Source organism: Somniosus microcephalus, unplaced genomic scaffold (genome assembly GCF_052327205.1).
Source record: "Somniosus microcephalus isolate GS21.2 unplaced genomic scaffold, FLI_Smic_1.0 unresolved_chr4, whole genome shotgun sequence".
NCBI classification, from domain to species: Eukaryota; Metazoa; Chordata; class Chondrichthyes; order Squaliformes; family Somniosidae; genus Somniosus; species Somniosus microcephalus.
The window spans coordinates 55,850,336-55,874,895 of NW_028225182.1; the positions used below are offsets into that span (position 1 = coordinate 55,850,336).

Consider the following 24,560-nt stretch of genomic DNA (forward strand, 5'->3'; position numbering starts at 1 on the left):
ATTGGGATTGTGTACAGTGGGAGTGAATGGGAAGGGGTTTGGGTCCATTGGGATTGTGTACAGTGGGAGTGAATGGGAAGGGGTTTGGGTCCATTGGGATTGTGTACAGTGGGAGTGAATGGGAAGCGGTTTGGTCCATTGGGATTGTGTACAGTGGCAGTGAATGGGAAGGGGTTTGGGTCCATTGGGATTGTGTACAGTGGGAGTGAATGGGAAGGGGTTTGGTCCATTGGGATTGTGTACAGTGGGAGTGAATGGGAAGGGGTTTGGGTCCACTGGGATTGTGTACAGTGGGAGTGACTGGGAAGGGGTTTGGGTCCAGAGGGATTGTGTACAGCGGGAGTGAATGGGAGGCGGTTTTCCTTTCTGTGTGATCGGGAGAGATCTATCCCATAATTCACGGACGAGCTGGCCGGGGTGTTGTGGTGCTGAAGCTACTCCTATTAACGCGCTGCCTTTGAATCATTCATCAGTTCCTCGCTACAAATCACTGTTGACAGGCGATGGATGGTAGTGGGCGGATGGGGCGCGTGGGGACACCCTTTGTGTGTCGCGCTGGAGCCACCGAGAGAGGCAGAGCCAGCTGCCGGGGGCTTTCCTCCCCGCTCTCCTCCGCCTGGTGTCGGTCTGCACAGGGTGACTCCTTCCCTCGGAGGGCACCAGCAGCGCCGTCGCCTCCTCGAAAGCATCGAGGGAAGCGTTTCATTCCGATAAAGATTTCCACCCAAACCCGTCTGAGCGCCGTTTAACACCAGTGCTCGGAAGGTCACAGGTTTTAGTTATAACGTAAATAAATAAAGGTGCAAATTGCAGATGTACAAGTTGCCATGGAGATTTATTTCCCTGTCGGTGAACTGGTTATTGCACAGCTGGGTCTTGGGCTGCAAGATGGGGGAGGGGAGGGTCGCTGAGCAGGATTTAAAGAGAGAGTGCAGACACGCTTTGACCAAATCCGAGTTAATCTTGTGTGCAGCGACCGATGGCTTGAAGTTTCGCAGCGCAGCTATTTATCCTTGGCCCCTCTCTTCCCTTCGCTGGGGAGCGGGTTACACCAGGGGCCCGCTGGGCGCGCGGGGCCGCGGCGGTGAGGGCTGGTGTCCGTTACTCAACCGTCGACGGGCGTCACGGCCGTGCACGGGCTCCATCCGGGCCTGAGGGCCACCCTCTCTCTGGCAGGCCTGAGAATCTGCCCCCTTCCCCCCCGACCCCACCCGGGCTCAGACTTGTCGTACACGCCCGGGTGAAATCAGCTTCCCCGCGGATTCGACCGAACTCCCGCGCAAAAGGAAAGGAAGAGCTGGCGTTTCTCCCGCGCCTCTCACCACCTCAGGACGTCCCAAAGCCCTTTTCAGCCAATGAAGTACTTTTTGAAGTGTGGTCACTGTTGTAATGTGGGAAACGCAGCAGCCAATTTACACACAGCAAGCTCCCACAAACAGCAATGTGATAATGACCAGATCATCTGTTTTAGTGATGTTGGTTGAGGGATAAATATTGGCCCCAGGACACCGGGGAGAACTCCCCCTGCTCTTCTTCAAAATAGTGGCCGTGGGAGTTTTTACGTCCACCTGAGAGAGCAGACGGGGCCTCGGTTTAATGTCTCATCTGAAAGAGGGCATCTCCGACAGTGCGGCGCTCCCTCAGTACTGCCCCCCCGACAGTGCAGCGCTCCCTCAGTACTGCCCCCCCGACAGTGCAGCGCTCCCTCAGTACTGCCCCCCCGACAGTGCGGCGCTCCCTCAGTACTGCCCCTCCGACAGTGCGGCGCCCCCCCGGTACTGCCCCTCCGACAGTGCGGCGCTCCCTCAGTACTGCCCCTCCGACAGTGCGGCACTCCCTCAGTACTGCCCCTCCGACAGTGCGGCGCTCCCTCAGTACCGTCCCTCTGACAGTGCGACACTCCCTCAGTACTGCCCCTCCGACAGTGCGGCGCTCCCTCAGTACTGCCCCTCCGACAGTGCAGCACTCCCTCAGTACTGCCCCTCCGACAGTGCGGCGCTCCCTCAGTACTGCCCCTCCCACAGTGCAGCGCTCCCTCAGTACTGCCCCCCCGACAGTGCGGCGCTCCCTCAGTACTGCCCCTCCGACAGTGCGGCGCTCCCTCAGTACTGCCCCTCCGACAGTGCGGCGCTCCCTCAGTACTGCCCCTCCGACAGTGCAGCGCTCCCTCAGTACTGCCCCTCTGACAGTGCGGCGCTCCCTCAGTACTGCATCTCCGACAGTGCGGCACTCCCTCAGTACTGCCCCTCTGACAGTGCGGCGCTCCCTCAGTACCGTCCCTCTGACAGTGCGACACTCCCTCAGTACTGCCCCTCCGACAGTGCGGCGCTCCCACAGTACTGCCCCTCCGACAGTGCAGCACTCCCTCAGTACTGCCCCTCCGACAGTGCGGCGCTCCCTCAGTACTGCCCCTCCGACAGTGCAGCGCTCCCTCAGTACTGCCCCTCTGACAGTGCGGCGCTCCCTCAGTACTGCCCCTCCGACAGTGCGGCGCTCCCTCAGTACTGCCCCTCCGACAGTGCAGCACTCCCTCAGTACTGCCCCTCCGACAGTGCGGCGCTCCCTCAGTACTGCCCCTCCGATAGTGCGGCGCCCTCAGTACTGCCCCTCCAACAGTGCGGCGCTCCCTCAGTACTGCCCCTCCGACAGTGCGGCGCTCCCTCAGTACTGCCCCTCCGTCAGTGCAGCGCTCCCTCAGTACTGCCCCTCCGACAGTGCGGCGCTCCCTCAGTACTGCCCCTCCGATAGTGCGGCGCTCCCTCAGTACTGCCCCTCCAACAGTGTGGCGTTCCCTCAGTACTACTACCCCTCCGACAGTGCAGCACTCCCTCAGTACTGCCCCTCCGACAGTGCGGCGCTCCCTCAGTACTGCCCCTCCGACAGTGCGGCGCTCCCTCAGTACTGCCCCTCCGACAGTGCGGTGCTCCCTCAGTACTGCCCCTCCAACAGTGCGGAGCTCCCTCAGTACTGCCCCTCCGACAGTGCGGCGCTCCCTCAGTACTGCCCCTCCGACAGTGCGGCGCTCCCTCAGTACTGCCCCTCCGACAGTGCGGCGCTCCCTCAGTACTGCCCCTCCGACAGTGCGGCACTCCCTCAATACTGCCCCTCCGACAGTGCGGCGCTCCCTCAGTACTGCCCCTCCGACAGTGCGGCGCTCCCTCAGTACTGCCCCTCCGACAGTGCGGCGCTCCCTCAGTACTGCCCCTCCGACAGTGCGGCGCTCCCTCAGTACTGCCCCTCCGATAGTGCGGCGCCCTCAGTACTGCCCCTCCAACAGTGCGGCGCTCCCTCAGTACTGCCCCTCCGACAGTGCGGCGCTCCCTCAGTACTGCCCCTCCGTCAGTGCGGCGCTCCCTCAGTACTGCCCCTCCGATAGTGCGGCGCTCCCTCAGTACTGCCCCTCCAACAGTGTGGCGTTCCCTCAGTACTACTACCCCTCCGACAGTGCAGCACTCCCTCAGTACTGCCCCTCCGACAGTGCGGCGCTCCCTCAGTACTGCCCTTCCGACAGTGCAGCGCTCCCTCAGTACTGCCCCTCCGACAGTGCGGTGCTCCCTCAGTACTGCCCCTCCGACAGTGCGGAGCTCCCTCAGTACTGCCCCTCCGACAGTGCGGCGCTCCCTCAGTACTGCCCCTTCGAAAGTGCGGCGCTCCCTCAGTACTGCCCCTCCGACAGTGCGACGCTCCCTCAGTACTGCCCCTCCGACAGTGCGGCACTCCCTCAATACTGCCCCTCTGACAGTGCGGCGCTCCCTCAGTACTGCCCCTCCGACAGTGCGGCGCTCCCTCAGTACTGCCCCTCCGACAGTGCGGCGCTCCCTCAGTACTGCCCCTCCGACAGTGCGGCGCTCCCTCAGTACTGCCCCTCCGACAGTGCGGCGCTCCCTCAGTACTGCCCCTCCGACAGTGCGGCGCTCCCTCAGTACTGCCCCTCCGACAGTGCGGCGCTCCCTCAGTACTGCCCCTCCGACAGTGCGGCGCTCCCTCAGTACTGCACTGGGAGTGTCAGCCTGGATTTTAAGCTGAAGTCTCTAGAGTGGGACTCGAACCCACGACCTTCTGACTCAGAGGCGAGAGAGTGCTACTCCAGACCCAGTGCTCACTCTGTCGGACTAGAATCCCCTACTGGGTGTTACCCCACCATTTCGCAGAGTGGTACCGCACAGAAGGAGGCCATTGGGCCCAGTGTGCCTGGGCCGGCTCTCTGAAGCCGCTCTCCAGTTATTCCCGCTCCCCTTGCTTTAGGCCGCAGGTTCCAGTCCCCACTCCCTGACGGGAGTAGAGGTGCAGACCCCGGATCCATTCCCGAGCCAGTGCTGTGGGGGTCTTGCATCTCCTGGTTGGATGAAGGGAGATGGGCCGAATGGCCTTCCTTGTCTGTACTGATCGGTTCCTGATGTGTCAGACTGGTTACCTCGCTGACAGACATTCCGTCCTGTGCTTCTCTCTCTGCCTCCCCTCCTGCACACAAGTGACAAATCAAATATTTGTCAAAGTTCATAATTAACTTGGGTAATTTTCAAATGTAAGTCAAGGTCCCAAATGACTCATGTTCAGTCTGAAGCTAGACTTCAATGTGACACCGAGCCCCAGAAGGAGATATTCGGACAGGCGACCAAAAACTCGGTCAAAGAGGTCGGTTTTAAGGAGCGTCTTAAAGGAGGAGAGAGAGGCGGAGAGGTTTAGGGAGGGAATTCCAGAGCTCGGGGCCCAGACAGCTGAAGGCACGGCCGCCAATGGTGGAGCGATGGAAATCGGGGGGATGCTCAAGAGGCCAGAATTGGAGGAGTGCAGAGATAGGGAGGGTTGTAGGGGCTGGAGGAGGTTACAGAGATAGGGAGGGTTGTAGGGGCTGGGGGAGGTTACAGAGATAGGGAGGGTTGTAGGGGCTGGAGGAGGTTACAGAGATAGGGAGGGTTGTAGGGGCTGGAGGAGGTTACAGAGATAGGGAGGGTTGTAGGGGCTGGAGGAGGTTACAGAGATAGGGAGGAGTGTAGGGGCTGGAGGAGGTTACAGAGATGGGGAGGGTTGTAGGGGCTGGAGGAGGTTACAGAGATAGGGAGGGTTGTAGGGGCTGGAGGAGGTTACAGAGATAGGGAGGGGTGTAGGGGCTGGAGGAAGTTACAGAGATAGGGAGGGTCTCAGGGCTGGAGGAGGTTACAGAGATAGGGAGGGGTGTAGGGGCTGGAGGAAGTTACAGAGATAGGGAGGGTTGTAGGGCTGGCGGGGGTTACAGAGATAGGGAGGGTTGTAGGGGCTGGAGGAGGTTACAGAGATAGGGAGGGTTGTAGGGCTGGAGGAGGTTACAGAGATAGGGAGGGGTGTAGGGGCTGGAGGAGGTTACAGAGATAGGGAAGGTTGTAGGGCTGGAGGAGGTTACAGAGATAGGGAGGGTAGCGAGGGCCATGGAGGGATTTGGACACCAGGATGAGAATTTTGAATGAGCTGAGCGGGAACTCGGAGCGGAACAGCCACAGTTGGAGTCTGTTGCCAGTTTGAGAGAGCGAGAGAGCGAGAGAATGAGGGGTTAAAGGGAAGGAGAAGGAATGGGATCTGATGGAGTTGGAGATGGCATCGCTCAGATGGATCCTGACAGATTTATTTATTTATAATCGAGTTGTGTGACACACCATCCATTAGTGCGAGGTTCCGTGTGGGGGCCAGGGTGATGGAGGGGCTTGGATCTTGAACAGAACCATGAATTACTGTAAAACCTCCACATTCCCAGGCACGCTGGGCTGTTTATTATTATTTCAAGTCGAGATCCGTCAGCGGGGCAGAGGCCCAAGCCCCAGTTAACTCTTTGTGGGCCTGTTTGGGCCCGAGTGCCAGGGCCAGACGCAGCACACTTCAGCCGCCCTAAATTCACGCTGTTTGAAAACTGTAGACCAACAGAGCTGAGCCCAGACCAGACCGGCCCAGTCTTGAAATTTCCAATTGACCCCCGGCCTCAACAGCTTTTTGGGGGAGAGAGTTCCGGATTTCCACCACCCTTTGTGTGAAGAAGTGCTTCCTGACATCACCCCTGAACGGCCTGGCTCTAATTTTAAGGTTCTGCCCCCTTGTTCTGGACTCCCCTCACCAGAGGAGAGGGAGACAGGCAGAGAGAGAGAGAGACAGAGACGGAGAGACAGAGACAGAGAGAGAGGGAGTGAGGCCAAGAGAGAGAGGGAGAGACAGAGAGCGAGAAACAGAGAGAGAGAGAGAGAGAGACAGAGAAAGAGAGACATAGAGAGACGAGGAGAGACATAGAGTGAGAGAGAGAGACACACAGAGGGACAGAGACAGAGAGAGAGAGACGGAGAGAGACAGAGGCGGAGAGAGAGACAGAGAGAGAGACAGAGACGGAGAGAGACAGAGGCGGAGAGAGAGACAGAGAGAGACGGAGAGAGACAGAGACAGAAAGAGAGACAGGGAGAGAGACAGAGAGAGAGACGGGGAGAGAGAGAGAATGAGAGACAGAGAGAAAGACGGGCCGAGAGAGACGCGGAGAGTGAGAGAGAGACAGGGAGAGAGATAGAGAGAGATGGAGAAAGAGTGAGAGATAGAGAGAGAGAGAGAATTGGGGAGAGAGATGGGGAGGGAGATAGAGTGAGTGAGAGAGAGAGAGAGAGTGAGAGAGAGATGGAGAGAGAGATGGGTCGAGAGAGACACAGAGAGAGACGGGGAGAGCACGAGAGAGAGACGGGGAGAGCGCGAGCGGGAGACAGGGAGAGAGAGATCGAGAGAGATGGAGAGAGAGACGGGGTGAGAGACACAGAGAGAGAGAGACGGGGAGAGAGAGACAGCGAGTGGCTGATGGAGTCACTGGGCAGTTGCAGGCAGTGAGCTGACAGTAACGCGTAGTGTGGAGCTGATTTAGGCACAGTGGGCAGGATACACTTTGACAGTCAGCCCGATTTATCTTTGGTTGTTGGGGATGGGGGAGGGGTGGATTGGGGCCACATCGCCCAGTGTCGCAGGCAGTGCTGTGGACGCCTCCTCACAGCAGACGCCATCCCAGAATCCTCGATTCGTAAAATAGCGGATCGCACCGTCATGCGCCCCAGTGAAAGGGCTGCTGCGGGGAGCGCGGGGGGGCGGGGAGTGGTGACAGGCGGATCTTGTGCTGTGGCCGTTGTTTCACAAACCCCTGCATCTTAATTAAAAAGCAGATTGGCAAAGTGCTGAGATAGTCTCTCAGCACGGGGCAGAATAGCCTCGACAAGCCCCCAGTCTCTTGGTTTAAATCTATTTATGTAGAATCACAGAATCACACAGCACAGGAGGAGGCCATTCGGCCCATCGAGCCTGTGCCGGCTCTTTGAAAGAGCTCTCCGATTAGTCCCAATCCCCTGCTCTTTCCCCTGTAGACCTGAAAATTTATCCCCTTCTAGTATTTATCCAATTCCCTTTTGAAAGTTACTATTGAATCTGCTTCCACCGCCCTTTCAGGCAGCGCATTCCAGATCACAACAACTCGCTGCGTAAAAACATTCTCCTCATCTCCCCTCTGGTTCTTTTGCCGATTATCTTCAATCTGTGTCCTCTGGTTACCGACCCTCCTGCCACTGGAAACAGTTTCTCCTTATTTACTCCATCGAAACCCCTCGTAATTTTGAACGCCTCCATTCAATCTCCCCTTAACCTTCTCTGCTCTAAGGAGAACAACCCCAGCTTCTCCAGTCTCTCCACGTAACTGAAGTCCCTCATCCCTGGAACCGTTCTAGTGCATAAAATTAAAGGGGAAGGGCTTTATCTCTTGTTTGCCACGCCACTATTTCTGCCCTCCTCCCCTGGGGGTGGACTGACTGCAGCTGGGGTACGGATCCGAGGGCACCTCAGTGAAGCAGGGAGTCTCCCACCTCTCCGTCTATGGGAGAAGGGTGTGGCGCTCAGACAAGACCACCCCTCTCCTCGCCGAACGTCCGCACACGTGGTCACCTGACGTACATCAGAGGTCAGGTGGAGAGGTCCCACCAACGCTGCCTCCGCAAGATCCTGCAAATCCATTGGCAGGATAGGCGCACCAACGTCAGTGTTCTCGCTCAGGCCAACATCCCCAGCATCGAAGCTTTGACCACGCTCGATCAGCTCCGATGGACGGGTCACATTGTCCGCATGCCTGATACGAGACTCCCAAAACAAGCGCTCTACTCGGAGCTCCGACATGGCAAGAGAGCCCCAGGTGGGCAGAGGAAACGCTTCAAGGACACCCTCAAAGCCTCCTTGGAAAAGTGTAACATCCCCACCGACACCTGGGAATCCCTGGCCCAAGACTGCACAAAGTGGAGGAGAAGCATCCGGGAAGGCGCCGATCACCTCGAGTCTCTTCGCCGGGAGCGAGCGGAAGCCAAGCGCAAGGAGCGCAAGGAGCGCACGTCAACCCAAGCACTCCACCCACCCGCCCCTTCAACCACTGTCTGCTCCACCTGTGACAGAGACTGTAGGTCCTGCATTGGACTCATCAGTCACCTGAGAACTCATTGTTAGTGTGGAAGCGAGTCATCCTCGGTTCCGAGGGACTGCCTAAGAAGGAGAAGAAGAGTCGCGTCCCGTAGGAACAGGAGGAGGCCATTCGGCCCCTCGAGCCTGTCCCGCCATTCAGTCAGATCAGGGCTGATCTGTATCTTAACTCCATCTTCCCGCCTCGGTTCCGTAACCCTTAATACCCTTACCCAACAAAAATCAGTTTTGAAATCTCCAATTGACCCCCGGCCTCGACAGCTTTTTGGGGGAGAGAGTTCCAGATTTCCACCCCCCTTTGTGTGAAGAAGTGCTTCCTGACATCACCCCTGAACGGCCTGGCTCTAATTTTAAGGTTCTGCCCCCTTGTTCTGGACTCCCCCCACCAGAGGAAGTAGTTTCTCTCTCTCCACCCGATCAACTCCTTTAATCATCTTAAACACCTCGATTAGATCACCCCTTAATCTTCTAAACTCGAGGGAACACAAGCCCAGTCTGTGCAACCTGGCCTCGGAATTTAACCCTTTCAGCCCCCGGGTATCGTTCTGGGGAGACGGGTCGACGAGGTTTCAGAGCGGTTCCGTTGTAGCACTAAACATCCACCGTGGGATTTTATTAGGAGATCTTTGTTACAGACATTCAGCCCTACCCCTCCTCTGAAAGGGATATTGTGGGTCACGGCGGGGGATCTGAGCTCCGATACCATCTGGGTTTTGAAGGGAGGAGACACCTGCTGAGTATTCTCGAGCTGATTGCAGGAGATACTGTGGGATGCTGGCCCAGAGGCAGAAAGCTGCAGTGAGACTGAGGGGCTCCCTTGGCCAGGGTAAGGACTTTCTGAGTCTCGCCGTCCCCCCCTACCTCCTGCCCGCCACACCCACCCACCTCCCCGGACTGCACATTGGAAAATGACAGGTGTACAGCCCCTGACTTCCAAATACGCACAGCCGGGAGACACAAGACAATATCAGCTCATAAATAGCCATGTAACTAAGCTCACTCGCTGTGTAACTGTACAGAGTCCCTGTGTATTCAGGGTAAGGGTCACTCGCTGTGTAACTGTACAGAGTCTCTGTTTATTCAGGGTAAGGGTCACTCACTGTAACTGTACAGAGTCACTGTTTATTCAGGGTAAGGGTCACTCACTGGAACTGTACAGAGTCACTGTTTATTCAGGGGAAGGGTCACTCACTGTAACTGTACAGAGTCACTGTTTATTCAGGGTAAGGGTCACTCACAGTGTAACTGTACAGAGTCACTGTTTATTCAGGGTAAGGGTCACTCACTGTGTAACTGTACAGAGTCACTGTTTATTCAGGGTAAGGGTCACTCACTGTGTAACTGTACAGAGTCACTGTTTATTCAGGGTAAGGGTCACTCACTGTGTAACTGTACAGAGTCACTGTTTATTCAGGGTAAGGGTCACTCACTGTAACTGTACAGAGTCACTGTTTATTCAGGGTAAGGGTCACTCACTGTAACTGTGCAGAGTCACTGTTTATTCAGGGTAAGAGTCACTCACTGTGTAACTGTACAGAGTCACTGTTTATTCAGGGTAAGGGCCACTTACTGTGTAACTGTACAGAGTCACTGTTTATTCAGGGTAAGGGCCACTTACTGTGTAACTGTACAGAGTCACTGTTTATTCAGAGTAAGGGTCACTCACTGTAACTGTACAGAGTCACTGTTTATTCAGGGTAAGGGTCACTCACTGTGTAACTGTACAGAGTCTCTGTTTATTCAGGGTATGGGTCACTCACTGTGTAACTGTACAGAGTCACTGTTTATTCAGGGTAAGGGTCACTCACTGTGTAACTGTACAGAGTCACTGTTTATTCAGGGTAAGGGTCACTCACTGTAACTGTACACAGTCACTGTTTATTCAGGGTAAGGGTCACTCACTAACTGTACAGAGTCACTGTTTATTCAGGGTAAGGGTCACTCACTGTGTAACTGTACAGAGTCACTGTTTATTCAGGGTAAGGGTCACTCACTGTAACTGTACAGAGTCACTGTTTATTCAGGGTAAGGGTCACTCACTGTAACTGTACAGAATCACTGTTTATTCAGGGTAAGGGTCACTCACTGTAACTGTACAGAGTCACAGTTTATTCAGGGTAAGGGTCACTCACTGTGTAACTGTACAGAGTCACTGTTTATTCAGGGTAAGGGTCACTCACTGTAACTGTACAGAGTCACTGTTTATTGAGGGTAAGGGTCACTCACTGTAACTGTACAGAGTCACTGTTTATTCAGGGTAAGGGTCACTCACTGTGTAACTGTACAGAGTCACTGTTTATTCAGGGTAAGGGTCACTCACTGTGTAACTGTACAGAGTCACTGTTTATTCAGGGTAAGGGTCACTCACTGTAACTGTACAGAGTCACTGTTTATTCAGGGTAAGGGTCACTCACTGTGTAACTGTACAGAGTCACTGTTTATTCAGGGTAAGGGTCACTCACTGTGTAACTGTACAGAATCACTGTTTATTCAGGGTAAGGGTCACTCACTGTAACTGTACAGAGTCACTGTTTATTCAGGGTAAGGGTCACTCACTGTGTAACTGTACAGAATCACTGTTTATTCAGGGTAAGGGTCACTCACTGTAACTGTACAGAGTCACTGTTTATTCAGGGTAAGGGTCACTCACTGTAACTGTACAGAGTCACTGTTTATTCAGGGTAAGGGTCACTCACTGTAACTGTACAGAGTCACTGTTTATTCAGGGTAAGGGTCACTCACTGTGTAACTGTACAGAGTCACTGTTTATTCAGGGAAAAGGTCACTCACTGTGTAACTGTACAGAGTCACTGTTTATTCAGGGTAAGGGTCACTCACTGTAACTGTACACAGTCACTGTTTATTCAGGGTAAGGGTCACTCACTGTGTAACTGTACAGAGTCACTGTTTATTCAGGGTAAGGGTCACTCACTGTGTAACTGTACAGAGTCACTGTTTATTCAGGGTAAGGGTCACTCACTGTGTAACTGTACAGAGTCACTGTTTATTCAGGGTAAGGGTCACTCACTGTGTAACTGTGCAGAGTCACTGTTTATTCAGGGTAAGGGTCACTCACTGTGTAACTGTACAGAATCACTGTTTATTCAGGGTAAGGGTCACTCACTGTGTAACTGTACAGAGTCACTGTTTATTCAGGGTAAGGGTCACTCACTGTGTAACTGTACAGAGTCACTGTTTATTCAGGGTAAGGGTCACTCACTGTGTAACTGTGCAGAGTCACTGTTTATTCAGGGTAAGGGTCACTCACTGTAACTGTACAGAGTCACTGTTTATTCAGGGTAAGGGTCACTCACTGTGTTACTGTACAGAGTCACTGTTTATTCAGGGTAAGGGTCACTCACTGTGTAACTGTACAGAGTCACTGTTTATTCAGGGTAAGGGTCACTCACTGTGTAACTGTACAGAGTCACTGTTTATTCAGGGTAAGGGTCACTCACTGTGTAACTGTACAGAATCACTGTTTATTCAGGGTAAGGGTCACTCACTGTAACTGTACAGAGTCATTGTTTATTCAGGGTAAGGGTCACTCACTGTAACTGTACAGAGTCACTGTTTATTCAGGGTAAGGGTCACTCACTGTAACTGTACAGAGTCACTGTTTATTCAGGGTGAGGGTCACTCACTGTAACTGTACAGAGTCACTGTTTATTCAGGGTAAGGGTCACTCACTGTGTAACTGTACAGAGTCACTGTTTATTCAGGGTAAGGGTCACTCACTGTGTAACTGTACAGAATCACTGTTTATTCAGGGTAAGGGTCACTCACTGTAACTGTACAGAGTCATTGTTTATTCAGGGTAAGGGTCACTCACTGTAACTGTACAGAGTCACTGTTTATTCAGGGTGAGGGTCACTCACTGTAACTGTACAGAGTCACTGTTTATTCAGGGTAAGGGTCACTCACTGTGTAACTGTACAGAGTCACTGTTTATTCAGGGTAAGGGTCACTCACTGTGTAACTGTACAGAATCACTGTTTATTCAGGGTAAGGGTCACTCACTGTAACTGTACAGAGTCACTGTTTATTCAGGGTAAGGGTCACTCACTGTAACTGTACAGAGTCACTGTTTATTCAGGGTGAGGGTCACTCACTGTAACTGTACAGAGTCACTGTTTATTCAGGGTGAGGGTCACTCACTGTAACTGTACAGAGTCACTGTTTATTCAGGGTGAGGGTCACTCACTGTAACTGTACAGAGTCACTGTTTATTCAGGGTAAGGGTCACTCACTGTAACTGTACAGAGTCACTGTTTATTCAGGGTAAGGGTCACTCACTGTGTAACTGTACAGAGTCACTGTTTATTCAGGGTAAGGGTCACTCACTGTGTAACTGTACAGAGTCACTGTTTATTCAGGGTAAGGGTCACTCACTGTGTAACTGTACAGAGTCACTGTTTATTCAGGGTAAGGGTCACTCACTGTAACTGTACAGAGTCTCTGTTTATTCAGGGTAAGCGTCACTCGCTGTGTAACTGTACAGAGTCACTGTTTATTCAGGGTAAGGGTCTCTCACTGTGTAACTGTACAGAGTCACTGTTTATTCAGGGTAAGGGTCACTCACTGTGTAACTGTACAGAGTCACTGTTTATTCAGGGTAAGGGTCACTCGCTGTGTAACTGTACAGAGTCACTGTTTATTCAGGGTAAGGGTCACTCACTGTAACTGTACAGAGTCACTGTTTATTCAGGGTAAGGGTCACTCACTGTGTAACTGTACAGAGTCACTGTTTATTCAGGGTAAGGGTCACTCACTGTGTAACTGTACAGAGTCACTGTTTATTCAGGGTAAGGGTCACTCACTGTAACTGTACAGAGTCACTGTTTATTCAGGGTAAGGGTCACTCACTGTGTAACTGTACAGAGTCACTGTTTATTCAGAGTAAGGGTCACTCACTGTGTAACTGTACAGAGTCAGTGTTTATTCAGGGTAAGGGTCACTCACTGTAACTGTACAGAGTCACTGTTTATTCAGGGTAAGGGTCACTCACTGTGTAACTGTACAGAGTCACTGTTTATTCAGGGTAAGGGTCACTCACTGTAACTGTACAGAGTCACTGTTTATTCAGGGTAAGGGTCACTCACTGTGTAACTGTACAGAGTCACTGTTTATTCAGGGTAAGGGTCACTCACTGTAACTGTACAGAGTCACTGTTTATTCAGGGTAAGGGTCACTCACTGTAACTGTACAGAGTCACTGTTTATTCAGGGTAAGGGTCACTCACTGTGTAACTGTACAGAGTCACTGTTTATTCGGGGTAACGGTCACTCACTGTGTAACTGTACAGAGTCACTGTTTATTCAGGGTAAGTGTCACTCACTGTAACTGTACAGAGTCACTGTTTATTCAGGGTAAGGGTCACTCACTGTGTAACTGTACAGAGTCACTGTTTATTCAGGGTAAGGGTCACTCACTGTGTAACTGTACAGTGTCACAGTTTATTCAGGGTAAGGGTCACTCACTAACTGTACAGAGTCACTGTTTATTCAGGGTAAGGGCCACTCACTGTAACTGTACAGAGTCACTGTTTATTCAGGGTAAGGGTCACTCACTGTAACTGTACAGAGTCACTGTTTATTCAGGGTAAGGGTCACTCACTGTGTAACTGTACAGAGTCGCTGTTTATTCCGGGTAAGGGTCACTCACTGTAACTGTACAGAGTCACTGTTTATTCAGGGTAAGGGTCACTCACTGTAACTGTACAGAGTCACTGTTTATTCAGGGTAAGGGTCACTCGCTGTGTAACTGTACAGAGTCACTGTTTATTCAGGGTAAGGGTCACTCACTGTAACTGTACAGAGTCACTGTTTATTCAGGGTAAGGGTCACTCACTGTGTAACTGTACAGAGTCACTGTATATTCAGGGTAAGGGTCACTTGCTGTGTAACTGTACAGAGTCACTGTTTATTCAGGGTAAGGGTCACTCACTGTGTAACTGTACAGAGTCACTGTTTATTCAGGGTAAGAGTCACTCACTGTGTAACTGTACAGAGTCACTGTTTATTCAGGGTAAGGGTCACTCACTGTGTAACTGTACAGAGTCACTGTTTATTCAGGGTAAGGGTCACTCACTGTGTAACTGTACAGAGTCACTGTTTATTCAGGGTAAGGATCACTCACTGTGTAACTGTACAGAGTCACTGTTTATTCAGGGTAAGGGTCACTCGCTGTGTAACTGTACAGAGTCACTGTTTATTCAGGGTAAGGGTCACTCGCTGTGTAACTGTACAGAGTCACTGTTTATTCAGGGTAAGGGTCACTCACTGTAACTGTACAGAGTCACTGTTTATTCAGGGTAAGGGTCACTCACTGTGTAACTGTACAGAGTCACTGTTTATTCAGGGTAAGGGTCACTCACTGTAACTGTACAGAGTCACTGTTTATTCAGGGTAAGGGTCACTCACTGTAACTGTACAGAGTCACTGTTTATTCAGGGTAAGGGTCACTCACTGTAACTGTACAGAGTCACTGTTTATTCAGGGTAAGGGTCACTCGCTGTGTAACTGTACAGAGTCACTGTTTATTCAGGGTAAGAGTCACTCGCTGTGTAACTGTACAGAGTCACTGTTTATTCAGGGTAAGGGTCACTCACTGTGTAACTGTACAGAGTCACTGTTTATTCAGGGTAAGGGTCACTCGCTGTGTAACTGTACAGAGTCACTGTTTATTCAGGGTAAGGATCACTCACTGTGTAAATGTACAGAGTCAGTGTTTATTCAGGGCAAGGGTCACTCTCTGTGTAACTGTAGAGAGTCACTGTTTATTCAGGGTAAGGGTCACTCACTGTGTAACTGTACAGAGTTACTGTTTATTCAGCAGGGTAAGGATTGTGGGTGTGTATATATAACTGTACTTCTGTCCTGTGTGCTCAATCCTGTAAGGGATGCAGCCCGCACAGCCTTTGTACTTCGAGATTACTGGGCCTGTGCCTGAATTTATTTTTTAAATCTCTCGGAATAAATTGGCGGGGAGCTTTGCGCCGTTGCCGAGCAGGGTTCCTGGAGGAGCAGTGTGTGACAGAGTGAGTGTGTTCTGTTGGCTGCTGCCAACTCCCAGGTCCCTAGCCGTGTGCTGAGAGTCTCGGAGACTATTTCTGGGAACATTAACGGAGACTTTGTGTGGCAGCTTTGTCAGCAGGAACTTATTAATACAGGATTTAATTGAAAATAATTCATCATCCACGATTCGAGCTGATGTTTAATTGTTTCTGCGCCGCGGTCTAGTGTTGCCGATGATTCACCGCTGGGAGTTGAGAACGCTGAGCGTTGTTCCCCTGTGATAGTCAGGATGGGGTTGGCGATTCTGCAGCTGTACGGGTTATGGTCACTGACTCTCGCTGAGATCTTTAATCATCCTCTCCCAGCCCCAGCGTCCTTCCTTTCAGACCCTGTTTAACAAGGTCCCCTTGGCAGCAAATTTTCTTAAAGGGACAGGGTCAACTGAACCCCTTCACAAGGGGGAGGACGGAGCGGTTTGTGCAAGTTTAAAGCGATTTATTCCTTCCCCGCCCCACAAACTGAAAATATTTCCAACACGTTAGGGAGGGTTTTGATAGAGTAAATAAGGAGAACTGTTTCCAGTGGCAGGAGGGTCGGTAACCAGAGGACACAGATTGAAGATAATCGGCAAAAGAACCAGAGGGGAGATGAGGAGAATGTTTTTTTCGGAGGGGCGGTACTGAGGGAGCGCCGCACTGTCGGAGGGGCAGTACTGAGGGAGCGCCGCACTGTCGGAGGGGCAGTACTGAGGGAGCGCCGCACTGTCGGAGGGGCGGTACTGAGGGAGCGCCGCACTATCGGAGGGCCGTACTGAGGGAGCGCCGCACTGTCGGAGGGCCGTACTGAGAGAGCGCCGCACTGTCGGAGGGGCAGTACTGAGGGAGCGCCGCACTGTCGGAGGGGCAGTACTGAGGGAGTGCCGCACTGTCGGAGGGGCAGTACTGAGGGAGTGCCGCACTGTCGGAGGGGCAGTACTGAGGGAGCGCCGCACTGTCGGAGGGGCGGTACTGAGGGAGCGCCGCACTGTCGGAGGGGCGGTACTGAGGGAGCGCCGCACTGTCGGAGGGGCGGTACTGAGGAAGCGCCGCACTGTCGGGAGGGGCGGTACTGAGGGAGCGCCGCACTGTTGGAGCGGCGGTACTGAGGGAGCGCCGCACTGTCGGAGGGGCGGTACTGAGGGGAGCGCCGCACTGTCGGAGGGGCGGTACTGAGGGAGCGCCGCACTGTCGGAGGGGCAGTACTGAGGGAGCGCCGCACTGTCGGAGGGGCGGTACTGAGGGAGCGCCGCACTGTCGGAGGGGCAGTACTGAGGGAGCGCCGCACTGTCGGAGGAGCGGTACTGAGGGAGCGCCGCACTTTTGGAGGGGCAGTACTGAGGGGGCGCCGCACTGTCGGAGGGGCAGTACTGAGGGAGCGCCGCACTGTCGGAAGGGCAGTACTGAGGGAGCGCTGCACTGTCGGAGGGCAGTACTGAGGGAGCGCCGCACTGTCAGAGGGGCAGTACTGAGGGAGCGCCACACTGTCGGAGAGGCAGTACTGAGGGAGCACTGCACTGTCGGAGAGGCAGTACTGAGGGAGTGCCGCACTGTTGGAGGGGCAGTACTGAGGGAGCGCCGCACTGTCGGAGGGGCAGTACTGAGGGAGCGCCGCACTGTCGGAGGGTCAGTACTGAGGGAGCGCCGCACTGTCGGAGGGGCAGTACTGAGGGAGCGCCGCACTGTCGGAGGGGCAGTACTGAGGGAGCGCCGCACTGTCGGAGGGTCAGTACTGAGGGAGCGCCGCACTGTCGGAGGGGCAGCACTGAGGGAGCGCCGCACTGTCGGAGGGACAGTACTGAGGGAGCGCCGCACTGTCGGAGGGGCAGTACCGAGGGAGCGCCACATTGTCGGAGGGGCAGTACCGAGGGAGCGCCACATTGTCGGAAGGGCAGTACCGAGGGAGTGCCACATTGTCGGAAGGGCAGTACCGAGGGAGCGCCGCACTGTCGGAAGGGCAGTACTGAGGGAGTGCCGCACTGTCGGAAGGGCTGTACTGAGGGCTGAGACGTTAACCCGAGGCCCCCGTCTGCCCTCTCAGGTGGACGTAAAAGATCCCACGGGCACTATTTCGAAGAAGAGCAGGGGGGGGAGTTCTCCCCGGTGTCTTGGGGCCAAGATTTATCCCTCAACCAACATCACTAAAAAACATGATCTCGTCATTTATCACATTGCTATTTGTGGGAGCTTGCTGTGCTCAAATTGGCTGTCGCGTTTCCTACATTACAACAGTGACCACACTTCAAAAAAAGTACTTCATTGGCTGTGAAGCGCTTTGGGACATCCTGGGGATGTGACAGGCGCTATAGAAATGCAACGTTTGTTTTAATGTTCCTTCGCTCGCAAGGTAGGTTTCCCGTTTTTTTGATAGCTGCCTTTAAACGTGCCGTGAACTCCTACGTCTCTGCCCGGAGAGATTAGTGGGACACTTGTGGGCAATACCTCAGGGAAGGCGGTCACTCTGTGTAACACAGGTCAGGTGTACAGTCACCACCCTTCTCACTTCCATTGATGAGCTGCAATGGTGCACATGATGTATTGACCCGGGTGTAATTGTCTCACCCTCTCTCTCTCTCTCTCTCTCTCGAGCTCCTCCTGTGCACTCTTCAGACCTGCTCGTTCGGGACAGGCCCTGTGAATTCTGTCAGCCCCCTGAAGATTGTGTGTGACGCCATCACCACTGATGGAGGCCTGAGGTCAGCTTTCAGCAACCTCCGCAACACAGCCGATGTCAGCGCCGCCCGCCCACCAGCGCTATCCTCCTGATTGTCCCCGTCACCGAGGCAATCACCCAGCAAAGTACCAGAGGGAGTGCTTGGAATTACAAAGAGGTTCAACCGCCCGGAATCCAAGGAAGTGTAATTCTGTGGGCTTTGATTTTAGATACAGGGAAGCTGAGGGATGACTGACCGAGTTTATCCACTCCGAGCTGAGCCACAGAGAGCAGAAAGGGCCCAATTTGGATCCCCGGCCTGTCCTAGGCCTAATCTGAGCAGGAAGGGCCTCAGTTTCGATCCCCGGCCTGTCCTGGGCCGACACAGAGCAGGAAGGGCCTCAGTTTCAATCCCCGGCCTGTCCTGGGCCTACACAGAGCAGGAAAGGCCTCAATTTAGATCCCCAGGCACTCCTGGGCCTGCACTGAGCTGGAAGGGCCTCATTTTCGATCCCCGGCCTGTCCTGGGCCTACACTGAGCAGGAAGGGCCTCAGTTTCGATCCCCGGCCTGTCCTGGGCCTACACTGAGCAGGAAGGGCCTCAGTTTCGATCCCCGGCCTGTCCTGGGCCTACACTGAGCAGGAAGGGCCTCAGTTTCGATCCCCGGCCTGTCCTGGGCCTACACTGAGCAGGAAGGGCCTCAGTTTCGATCCCCGGCCTGTCCTGGGCCTGCACTGAGCAGGAAGGGCCTCAGTTTCGATCCCCGGCCTGTCCTGGGCCTACACTGAGCAGGAAGGGCCTCAGTTTCGATCCCCGGCCTGTCCTGGGCCTGCACTGAGCAGGAAGGGCCTCAGTTTCGATCCCCGGCCTGTCCTGGGCCTACACTGAGCAGGAAGGGCCTCAGTTTCGATCCCCGGCCTGTCCTGGGCCTGCACTGAGCAGGAAGGGCCTCAGTTTCGATCCCCGGCCTGTCCTGGGCCTACACTGAGCAGGAAGGGCCTCAGTTTCGATCCCCGGCCTGTCCTGGGCCTACACTGAGCAGGAAGGGCCTCAGTTTTGATCCCCGGCCTGTCCTGGGCCTACACTGAGCAGGAACGCCTCAGTTTCGATCCCCGGCCTGTCCTGGGCCTACACTGAGCAGGAAGGGCCTCAGTTTTGATCCCCGGCCTGTCCTGGGCCTACACTGAGCAGGAAGGGCCTCAGTTTTGATCCCCGGCCTGTCCTGGGCCTACACTGAGCAGGAAGGGCCTCGGTTTCGATCCCCGGCCTGTCCTGGGCCTACACTGAGCAGGAACGCCTCAGTTTTGATCCCCGGCCTGTCCTGGGCCTACACTGAGCAGGAACGCCTCAGTTTCGATCCCCGGCCTCTCCTGGGCCTAGACTGACCAGAATGACGGGCCGAGATCCTGCTGACACTCGCCGTCCAGACTCGGGCGAAGGTTAACCACTTGGAAGAGGTCCCAGAGGGCAACTGGCAGGCGAGGAATCCAAACCCTGGCACGAATTGAGGAAGGTGGGGCGAGGGGGGTTGGGTATAATTCGCAGGCATGAATGACGGAACCAGGCCCCTTTAGCAGATGGTGAGACCGTGTGGAGGTAGGAGGGGAGGTTCGGCCTTGCGTTATGATGGGGTGGGTCGGGGGAGACCCACAGTTAAACCCTTCTAGGAGGTGCGAGTGTTCGGGTGTTCTAAGGGTCAGGGCAGGCTGGGTACGGCCGCGACCCACTCCGAACCCGCGGCTAATCTAGCGCCATTCCAGCCTCTGCCTCAAGGGGCAGGAGTGGGTTAGGCACCGGCTCCACCCTCGGCTCTGGACACTCTTGGCATTATTTTAAGGGCAAATAAAGGTGAGCGCATTGGAAAACATTCTGATGCTGTTCTTTGTGATGCCGTTTTGATGGAACACAGGAACAGGAGGACGCCCATTCAGCCCCTCGAGCCTGTTACACAGGAACAGGAGGAGGCCATTCAGCCCCTCGAGCCTGTTACACAGGAACAGGAGGAGGCCATTCAGCCCCCTCGAGCCTGTTACACAGGAACAGGAGGAGGCCATTCAGCCCCTCGAGCCTGTTACACAGGAACAGGAGGAGGCCATTCAGCCCCTCGAGCCTGTTACACAGGAACAGGAGGAGGCCCATTCAGCCCCTCGAGCCTGTTACACAGGAACAGGAGGAGGCCATTCAGCCCCTCGAGCCTGTTACACAGGAACAGGAGGAGGCTGTTCAACCCCTCGAGCCTGTTACACAGGAACAGGAGGAGGCCGTTTGACCCCTCAAGCCTGTTACACAGGAACAGGAGGAGGCCATTCAGCCCCCTCGAGCCTGTTACACAGGAACAGGAGGAGGCCATTCAGCCCCTCGAGCCTGTTACACAGGAACAGGAGGAGGCCATTTGACCCCTCAAGCCTGTTACACAGGAACAGGAGAAGGCCATTCCGCCCTCGAGCCTGCTCCGCCATTCAATCAGATCAGGGCTGATCTGTCTCTTAACTCCATCGACTCGCCTCGGTTCCGTAACCCTTAATACCCTTACCCAACATAAATCTATCAATCTCAGTTTTGAAATCTCCAATTGACCCCCGGCCTCGACAGCTTTTTGGGGGAGAGAGTTCCAGATTTCCACCCCCCTTTGTGTGAAGAAGTGCTTCCTGACATCACCCCTGAACGGCCTGGCTCTAATTTTAAGGTTCTGCCCCCTTGTTCTGGACTCCCCCCACCAGAGGAAATAGTTTCTCTCTCTCCACCCGATCAACTCCTTTAATCATCTTCAACACCTCGATTAGATCACCCCTTAATCTTCTAAACTCGAGGGAACACAAGCCCAGTCTGTGCAACCTGGCCTCGGAATTTAACCCTTTCAACCCTGGTATCATTTTGAGAGCAAACAGGGTCTTGTTGCTCTCTCTGAAGGGCAGCGCTCCCTCAGTACTGCCCCTCCGACAGTGCGGCGCTCCCTCAGTACTGCCCCTCCGACAGTGCGGCGCTCCCTCAGTACTGCCCCTCCGACAGTGCGGCGCTCCCTCAGTACTGCCCCTCCGACAGTGCGGCGCTCCCTCAGTACTGCCCCTCCGACAGTGCGGCGCTCCCTCAGTACTGCCCCTCCGACAGTGCGGCGCTCCCTCAGTACTGCCCCTCCTACAGTGCGGCGCTCCCTCAGTACTGCCCCTCCGACAGTGCGGCACTCCCTCAGTACTGCCCCTCCGACAGTGCGGCGCTCCCTCAGCACAGCACTTGGAATGTCGGCTTTGATTATGGGGTTGGAGTCTCTGGGGTGGGAGCTCAATTACTGCCCATAAAGTAACGTCAAACATCTCAATGCCAGGATCCAGCAGTGGGTGTGGGGAGGGAGGGGGTGCGGGGGGAGGGGGTGCGGGCGGACTGCCCTGGTCTGTACGACTCGGGCTGAGCATTCAGCAGCTGAAGTGTGGGGACGGGGGGAGGGGAGGGCAGGGGACGGGGGAGGGATGGGGACGGGGTGCTGGATTTTCTCTGTGGTGACGGTTCACAGCTGTCGTTACCAGAGGGCTGGTTTGCTGCCAGGATAGCGAGGTCCCCAGAGCCCAGAGGGCCGTGTCGGAATTAACAATAACATCCATCATTAAACCACAGTCAGCGAGAGCGAGAGCGCTGTTTCTGCCGGCTAAGATGTATAAAACAGATGAGGGAGGTTCTGTCTACGAGCCGGGCGATTAGGAAGGAGCAGGGAAGAACATATTAAAATCCCGGGGAAAGTATCAATCTTGTTGACAATGGATGGAACCAGTCCAGCTTACTCACACCCGCCTCAGCTTAAAAACAGCCTCACATCGCTCACTCCATCACAGTCGCCTCTCTTGTTCTAACATACCGTCCCTCACACTCTCCCCCTCCCGCTTTGACCCCTCACCTGTGTCAAAATCCAGACCTGTTTTCTCCCAGCTCCTTAAAACTGCGGGTAGAGAGAGAGAGAAACGATTTCCTCTGGTGGGGGGAGTCCAGAACAAGGGGGCAGAACCTTAAAATTAGAGCCAGGCCGTTCAGGGGTGATGTCAGGAAGCACTTCTTCACACAAAGGGTGCTGGAAATCTGGAACTCTCTCCCCCAAAAAGCTGTCGAGGCCGGGGGTCAATTGGAAATTTCAAAACTGTGATTGATAGATTTTTGTTGGGTTAGGGTGTTAAGGGTTACGGAGCCGAGGCGGGTAGATGGAATTAAGATACAGATCAGCCCTGATCTCATTGAATGGCGGAACAGGCTGGAGGGGCTGAATGGCCTCCTCCTGTTCCTGTGTAACAGGCTCAAGGGGCTGAATGGCCTCCTCCTGTTCCTGTGTAACAGGCTCAAGGGGCTGAACGGCCTCCTACTGTTCCTGTGTAACAGACTCGAGGGGCTGAATGGCCTCCTCCTGTTCCTGTGTAACAGGCTCGAGGGGCTGAAGGGCCTCCTCCTGTTCCGATGTCACCCCTCAGTTGCCATGGTCTTTCCTAACCAGGTACTCTTGACTCAGGTTGTCTTCCCTCCTAGTCTCTGAGTCCTTTGTGCTGTCCTGTTGCCGGGGCCTTTGTCTTACACTTGGATCAGTCAAGAACAGGACAATGGAGGAATTTTAAAAAAAACTATCGGGAGAGAGAATCCTTCGCCACAGGGGGTGACTGAGGCAGAGTTGGTAACATTCAATAGTGGGATAAAGACATTAAACGCTGGAAATACTCAGCGGGTCAGGCAGCATCTGTAGAAAGAGAAACAGAGATCTCTGACGAAGGGTCATCGACCTGAAACGTTAACTCTGTTTCTCTCTCCACAGATGCTGCTGGACCGGCTGAGTATCTCCAGCATTTTCTGTTTTTTTTATTTCAGATTTCCAACATCCGCAGTATTTTGCTTTTCAGTAGGGGGAGTTGGGCCAAGGATTTGTAAAGGAAGAATATCAAAGGACATGGGGACAGGGCCGGGAATGGGATTGAGGAGACTGCTCCGGTCAAAGAGGCCAGCACCAGCACAGGCATGATGGGCCGAATGGCCGCCTCCGGCGCTGTCATTTTTGGATACGAAGAGAACCAAGGGATATGGGGAGCGGGCGGGAGGTCGAAGGTCAGCCGTGTTTATTGAATGGCGGAGCGGGTTCCAAGGGGCCGAGTGGCTGACTCCTGCGCTTGTAATCTGGGCGACGCCGTGTAATCGCGATGCGGCGGTTTGTGTCTGAGTGTGAGCTATATTTTAGGGGGGTGGGGGTGGATTCTGTGAGCGATACACCCTCGGCCTGCTGGGAGAGGATGCAGATCGGGTTTTGATAAAAACAGTCGCTTGTTCAAAGGCCCGGGGGCAGGGGGAGAATCAGCGGCTGTTCGAAGCAGGCTGTGGGTCTTTGCGGAGCGCACGGAACTGCTCCCGGGAAACCTGGCTGCAGCTGGGACAGCTTTGGCCCGAATCCCTTCAACCTTCCAGCTTCCAGGAGGCTCCCCCTTGGAAATCAAACTGAGTCAGGCTTTGTTTCAGCGCGGAAACACACTAGGCCAAGAGCAAAGGTCATTGGAGGAAAGATTGGGATGCCTGCGGCTGTTTATTCTGAGGGTGGCTTCTGGGGGTTAACTACTGGGGAAGTTGTCCTCTGACAGGAACCGATATTCTTTAGTTAACTTACCATCTGTGCAACTACAGCAGGAATGACGTATGAGGAGAGATTGGGTCGATTGGGCTTATATTCGCTGGAGTTTAGAAGAATGAGAGGGGATCTCGTTGAAACTTATAAAATTCTAACAGGACTCGACAGACTAGATGCAGGAAGGACGTTCCCGATGGCGGGGGAGTCCAGAACCAGGGGTCACAGTCTAAGGATAAGGGGTAAGCCATTTAGGACAGAGATGAGGAGGAATTTCTTCACCCAGAGAGTGGTGAACCTGTGGAATTCTCTACCACAGAAGGCAGTTGAGGCCAATTCATTAAATATATTCAAGAAAGAGTTGGATATATTTCTTAAGGCTAAAGGGATCAAGGGATATGGGGAGAAGGCAGGGACAGGGTACTGAATTTGGATGATCAGCCATGATCTCATTAAATGGCGGAGCAGGCTCGAGGGGCCGAATGGCCGACTCCTGCTCCTATCTTCTATGTTTCTATGTTTACAACAACCTGCATTTATATAGCACCTTTAACCGCGTAAAATGTCCCAACACGCTTCACAGGAACGTAAATCAGGATTTATTTCTAGAGGGATAGAATTGAAAAGTCGGGAAGTGATGCTAAACCTGTATCGAGCCTTGGTTAGACCACACTTGGAGCACTGCGCACAGTTCTGGTCGCCATATTATAAAAAGGATATCGAGGCACTGGGGAGGGTGCAGAGAAGATTTACAAGGATGATACCAGAAATGCGAGGGCATACATATCAGGAAAGGACGAACAGGCTGGGTCTCTTTTCTCTTGAAAAGAGA

The 24,560-nt window shown here is 54.0% G+C and overlaps 1 pseudogene across 1 annotated transcript in view; it reads left to right on the forward strand.

The window, feature by feature from the left end:
* The window catches only part of LOC147091128 (ephrin-B2-like), a 376,707-nt pseudogene that overhangs the window by 108,701 nt on the left and 243,446 nt on the right, over nucleotides 1–24,560 (forward strand). The window lies entirely within an intron of this gene.